The sequence below is a fragment of the Pinus tabuliformis genome, chromosome 5_1 (assembly GCF_031772625.1).
Source record: "Pinus tabuliformis cultivar Carrire ecotype Pingquan chromosome 5_1, CPIR1, whole genome shotgun sequence".
Lineage (NCBI taxonomy): Eukaryota > Viridiplantae > Streptophyta > Pinopsida > Pinales > Pinaceae > Pinus > Pinus tabuliformis.
This window is the reverse complement of record NC_142305.1, coordinates 534,014,713-534,022,204: the sequence shown is the minus strand read 5'-3', so window position 1 is coordinate 534,022,204 and position 7,492 is coordinate 534,014,713.

The following is a 7,492-nucleotide window of genomic DNA, read 5'->3' as shown; positions in this document are numbered from 1 at the left end:
ATTTATTTTTATTTAGGTTTTATAGGTTCTATATTCCATTTAACACCCAGAGAAATAATAAAATAAAACAAAATAAGTAATTATGAGTAAGAGGCTTATTCTACAACCCTGTATGATAGCTATGTGAATATGTCAACATGGGTGCTTAATATTTGTGAACTAAAAATAAACTACTTTCTAAATAGAAAAGTAATGTAGGCTATAATAATAAAAAACAAAGACCCATATGCTATATATCTATGTTAACTAATTTATGTGGATATCAATTTATCTACAGTATTTTGTACTCTAAAAAAACATTCACTTGAAGAAATTTGATCCGTCTCTAGGCATGTTAGATTCGGAATTAGATGAATCTAGAGTAATTATTTCTTAACTGCATAACTATTATTTCAATTCAAACATAACTAATGACATCCTGTCTTAAAGGTTTGTCACAAAACAAACACAATCATGTTTTAATGTAAAATTCTATATCATATTAATGAAAACAATATATTAAAAATTTTGTTAGTAATACAAAAAAATATCAATTTGTCTCAAAACCAACATAATCATTTTTAATGTAAAATTGGATATCATATTAATGAAAACAATATATTAAAAATTTTGTTGGTCATATAAAAAAAATATAAATAATAGTACTCATTATTATTGTTTTTTTTATGAGAAATAATTTTATATTAAGAATATATATGTTAAGGTTTTTGAAGGATTACTTAATCTCATTTATTTAGACTCAACTATAACATTTGAAAATTTGAATTAATTAAAGTAACAAAGCTTTATTTGTCATTTAAATTTAAGGGTATAAACGATTCATTTTCATATCAATATATATGTTTATAGGGTTTTTTTAAATAAGCTTGGCAAGATCTTTTTCATTTGTTCAACAAAAAGGGAAGGTTACATCCATGATCATATGGAAAGATGGCCTCAATCTACCTAGTGGGAAACCATATCTATTGGTCATGGTACCGCATTGTAAGCCATCCAAAAGCGAAATAGTTTAACACTGTATTTTAGATCTATATATGTTTGAGTACCCTTATTTTGTCTAATATCTAAATATCTAAGACATAGTATCAAAGTCTTCATATCCTACATTTGTACTTAAAATAAATTGAAAAACGCACTAGATTTGACATACTACTAGTCATTAGAAGAGTCCGCGGGAGTTGGATATTTCATGTTAGAGCCAGATAATTTTGTTTGAGGGAGACACGAAATATGTTTTTCTATACAGCTGAGGTGGATATTATGTTGCTCAAGATGAAATTGGATAAGCTGGAATTCCTTATGAATTTCTAGAAGAACAAGGTTGGTCTTAACTAAAGCACCTATAACAGTGGACAAGGCTCTTGGTACAATTTTTTTCATGAGCCAATACAGCTAGAAAGTTTGTTTATACTAAGAGGATCAACCTCTCGTATGACGAGGGTCTCGCACCAACTCCAACCATTACTTATCATCCAATTTTTTTTGGGCTACCTGTTGGTTTAGCTCCGCTTCCGACACAGATATAATTTGGTGGAGTGTCAGTCTAGTAGGCCTGAGACGCTTCATGTATAAGCCTAGAGGTTTTTCTACGACTGTGGCCTCGAATAGGATGTGGCTAGACATGATTTCCACCACGCTGAATCCCCGCACAACGACTCAGCCTCGAGCCTCTGCCATCATGGAACCTCTTCTAGAGGAAGGGTGTACCATACTATGACTTTGTTGTCAATGAAAATGAATCACTGCATTGAGATATCAATCCAAGAAACCTAGCACCGTGCAAGTATCGAGCTTACGATCATGTTATGTGCACCTGGGATTGACACTTGCAGGTATATCACATAATAAATCCATATAACCATGAGCAACAAACATATAAAACAATAATTTTCCACTGAATATGATATGGGTATATTGATAAAGGCCGACATCATCAATCCATGGATCCGTGAGCCTTCGAAGAACCAAACATAGAGTCTTTTCAAATGTATACTCTCTTAGATAATCTCCTTTCTTACAAACCAACATAGGTAAGAAGAAGACATGAAATAAAAACTAATCCTCCATGCATAAAATACAATGTGAATGCCAAAGCACAAACCCCAAGTGCATACCCATCCAGGGGAGTAAGATACCATAACTAACAAAGAAAAATTGACCAGATTGAGGTTGCCCATAAAAAAAACCAGTACTTTCCTTCGAAAAATTCCAGAATGAAGTTATTCTAACCGGAAACATTATCTCAGAGACCCGTTCCCCATGAATTATCATAGATAAATTAGGAGAAGGAGTTGGAAGGGAATAAATCATTCATGAAACATACCCGTAGATGCTAGCCACTTTATAATGGAGGAAAGTTGTTGTACGAAGTCGATTGGTTGTGGAAGGGATCTTCAAGAGTGCACCTAAGACTTCCTCTAAGCTTGTAACGAAACTGCTTACAATGCCTACTCCTCGAAACAAACTTGCAGCATAAAATTTCAGTTGAAGGTATCACACTAGTCACTCAAATCATCATTAATGCCTTGCATGCGTCCACCCACCTTGCAAAGGTTGACAAGTGTGTGAGGGCCAAAATGAAATCCCTCACCATACTTTCTTCTTGGAATGATAACCATGATACTGATCCCAAGGATTCCATATTGTTTCCCTCACCCTGATCGAGGATCTCTAGTTCATGACTTGGTTAGGTTCATTGTTGTTGCCAATATCATGATCCAAGATGTGCTTCAGACTATCCATCTCTTCTCTAAGGCCACATGCATGCCAAGGAGAATCTAGTGTCTTCCCAATATTTAAACAACCTTAATTAGCTAAAGAATATGATGTTTTTTCCCTTCTCTCTTGACATGGGAAGGGATGATATATTCAAAACAACGAAGAAGATCCCCTATGTTTTGCACTAAACGTGCTTTCCTCCAACTATGAATGATATTCTCACTGCTACATCCATGATTCAATTTTTTTAATGATTGCAATCGCTAAGTTGGAGTCCCCTTCTATAATCAATTTCCTAAAAGCTTCCCCTTTAGATATTAGTAGGCCGTTTAGAAAAACATTGAATTATGCTTCATTATTGCTAGCATATGAATTCAACACAGTGAAAAACCCCTAGTATTGAAGAGAGTGTACAATCCAAACTTGTGATTTCAACAAATCCTTTTTGTTGGACACTCAACACACTCCCCTTATATTTTTCAACTAAAATGACCTCCTTTTACGTTCTTCTTTATTTTATATTTTCTTCTTGTTTGAGTGATCTGGAGTGATGGTGAAAATTCCAAGGTGGAGATCTTATGCTAGACTTCGATATGGTTTTATTTTCATTGGGATATGGTTTGATGAGGATCTCCAAAAAAATGAAAGGAAAATACTAAATCCTAATGGTAATTCACTAATAATTATTTTTTTAGATAGATAATGCTTCTTTATATCTATGCAATTATACATATCACATCTCTTTTGAGCAACCCCATAACATTGCAAACCTATTAAATCATGTCTAAATATAAACATTATGCTTTATTTTTTACTTACAAAGTTCCTTACTTTGGCTATGGATTGAAGTTGTACTCAAATTCATGGTGTTTTATGTAGTATATAGTTCATGGATTTTGAATACTTCACTTTTCTAGATCTTTCTCATACTCCATGCTATATTAAATATTTCGGTCTCATGACTATATAACATCACTTACACTATTAAACATGGTGACTTATGGTTTTGTGTGTAATCAAACTATCGTAAGGAAAATATCGATACACAGATGAGTTAATACTTGAAAGAAATAGCTACATATGATGGGATTGGGAGTGATTAAATTACGTTCTTTCATGATGACATGACTGAATTAATATCCTAGTTGGAAAACAAAGGTCTCAACACCTTATTTTACATTTCATAATTGACATGTCTCAAACTCTGTGGTTACATTACTGCTCTGAAATGTTATCATTAAAATCTCGATACACTGATGCGTTAATACTTGAAAGAAATGGCTACATATGAGGGGACTTGGAGTGATTAAATTATGTGCTTTCATGATGACATTACTTACTTAATATCCTAGTTGGAAAACAAACGTCTCAACACTTTATTTTACCTTTCATAATTGACATGTCTCGAACTTTGTGCTTACAATACTACTCTAAAGTGTTATCGTTACCACTGAGTACAATCGTTACTCCATGGAAGTTGGTCATTACGTAGTGTAGGGTTGCATTCTAACATTTGTTCCATTCTAGTTTCGAGTCTTTTCGTTGCATGTCGTTCTGTAATGCTTATGGTTTGAAACCCCTTTATGACTCGTTTTACCTCCTTTGCAAATGGAGCCATAGCCGAGTGTTATCAAATATCTAGTCATGGACCCTGTGCTTCGAACAAAATTGAATAGGGGCGAGCTTGTAGAGTCTTATAAGATATTTTGCAAAGTTGGTTGGTGAGATTTCATTGAAAGTTTCCAAGGTACAATGACGAAGTGGTTAAGGCTTTCACCTGAGTCCACTTTCAATGGCAATAAATCTAGGGTTGGTGATGTTAAGATACAAGTGGACATGGGCTTCATTTCCCAAACAACTCATCTCTCTACAAAAAGTGAGAATTGGTTGAAAAAATGTTCAATGCATAATGTTCATTGGCAAGGGTTTTTAGGTTCAAAGAACTACTCGTATAATCTAAAAACTTATGTCAGTCACCTTCCTTAAAACCAAATGGAACGACTTGTTATATGTTGTTAGGGACTTTATTACTGGTTAAAGTAGATATGGGTTTGTATTTATGTACCATATACGCCTGTTGATGGTATTTCTTGGTTTCAAGCTCAATCTTCCATTTGTTTTTACATAAGAGCTTTTCCAAAATGGCTAAGGCAAGGGTGAGTGAAAAAATTTTGAAAGGTCTTTGTTTCATCCTAGCTTAATTTGTATTTTTGTAAGGCACCATTTGGTTAAATATGGAGATTCTTGGGACTCATTCCTTATTTGAAATGGTTTTGACAAACCCCATATTTGGCCAAAAAATTCTCCCTAGTGTTTTGCCCAATTTTTGAGCAACCTGTCTAGTGCTATCTAAATCTTGTGATATTGACCATTTATACCTTGATAGGCCATGCCATTATGATGGGTCAGAATTATCTAATGATGCTGGGGTTAAAACTCATGATTCAATGCAAATTAGTATAGCACAAAGTATTGCAAGGAAATTAGGTTTTTACTACATTGAACTAGAAACCAAATTCGGGGATAATTTCAAGCCAAATTTACTAAACTATAATATACATTCTAAACTTGCATAACCAAAGAAAAATAGTCATCCAAACCCAAAACCTGAATCCTGGGAAGAGTAAACAATTAGCTCAAAAAATATCTGGAACAAAGTGCAATAGGGGTAAAAAGTCAATGTTAAATAGGTCCATGTTGATCGTGAATCTCCTGTCAAGACTCTCTTGAAGTCTCTTGAAGAAGAATAAACCTGTGTCTGAAAATAACTCTAGATTTATAGATGACCCTGTTCATATTGAGGATGGTGATAATAACTATGATGAAAATTACCGATACGAAGTTGATGCAGATAACCAATAATATTTAATTATGGTTCTTCACTTTGAACACATAATTAGTCAACTTATATAAAAAAAATATTCAATTAAAAATGCTTAATCAAATTAGGGATAAATATTCAATTAAAGATGCTTAATCAAATTAGGGATAATTGAAATGATAAGTCTTCCAGATCATTTAAAAAAGCACAATCACTAAACACCTATATCATTATTATTAAATAAGCTAGTGTCAAAGTTATCATTTTGCTAAATTCATATGATCAACAATATGTTAACGAAAGATTATGTTAATTGTCTAGTTCTAGCTCCGAGGATTTTGAAGTTTTTCCTTGTAAATATTAGCATTTGTTACCACGAGGACAATTGCAATGGATACGTCTCACAAACTTCCAAATGTTCTGGGATATCTTATCAGTGTTTTTCTCATTCTTCTATCAGATAATCTTGATATGGCCCAGAATGCCACGTAGCTCAAATAGGTTGTTATCCATGTTCTGGGATATCTTATCAGTGTTTTTCTCATTCTTCTATCAGATAATCTTGATATGGCCCAGAATGCCACGTAGCTCAAATAGGTTGTTATCCATATTCTTCGGGAACAAGTTATTATGTTTTTGAAATTCTGTTTTTGTATTTCGAGGTATATATATATATATATGTGGTGACTCTGGAACTTGTTAAACTTTAATATTGGTAAGTATTTTGGTTTTAACTATTTCAAATAATTATATAATATATGATAATAATGTTTATATATGATATTTTGGTTTTTGTTTTTTATCTCTTTTAATTGTTTTATAATAAGGTGGTTTAGAAAATGGTGAAAAAACAACATTATTTCTGCATAATAATTTTGATCTATGCATTTCTCAGGTCTAGGTTTCAATGAACTAGTTTAGAGGATTTAGATTATTGTAGTATGTCGGCTTGCATATGAGTTGAACTAATACTCTCATTATAACAATTTATGTATTATTATGGTCTTTCATAATTTGCATGTTGAACTATTTTTTGGTTCAGGTGCTAAAAAGTTATTGATTTATAGAAATTGTTACATTCATTAAATTTTTTATAACAGGTTGTTTTAGAAAATGGTGAAAAAACAACACTGCTTTTGCATAATAATTTTGATCTATGCATTTCTGAAGTCTAGGTTTCTAAAAAGGAGTTTAGGAGATTTAGATTGTTTGACTATGTCGCTTGCATATGAGTGGAACTAATACTCACACTATAACAATTTATGTGTTATTATAGTCTTTCATAATTTGCACGTTGAACTATTTTTGGGTTTAAGTGCTAAAAAGTTATTGATTTATAGAAATTGTTATAGTCATGAAATATTGCCTTGGCATAGCATTATGTTCATAGCATTAGGAAATTATAGGTATTTGTAATAATTATTCATGTCTAATAAGAAAAAGATTTTAGGTTATTTTGTGCTTGTTTAAAAGATTTCAGTTGTATTATTATACTTTTCTATATTTTTTATGTAACATTAAGAGATATAGATATTTAAAATTATAATTGTATTTAAAATTTAAAATTAGTTATATAATTTGATGTAGGAACATACTATAATGAAAATATAATTTTTCCTGTATAATTACCATCATTTACACAAGTTTCTAGTTCCTTTTTTTTACTATACTTCTTGTATAATCTGTATATCATCCATGATATACAACTAATTACTAGTTTTTATTTTTGTATCATATTTAATTAGTTATGGAACTGGTTTTTAGTTGGATTATTTTTCCTTTTCAAGAAGAAGATATCTGCAAGTTAACTAGGCTTTTAAACTCATGGATAGTTGCTACATCAAACAACTTGGAGTATCTAAAAAGCACAGTCTAAACCATATCCCCTTTATTGACATATAATTCAAAAACAAGTGCCAACACCACCTAACAAATCTCTACAAAATTCTAAGC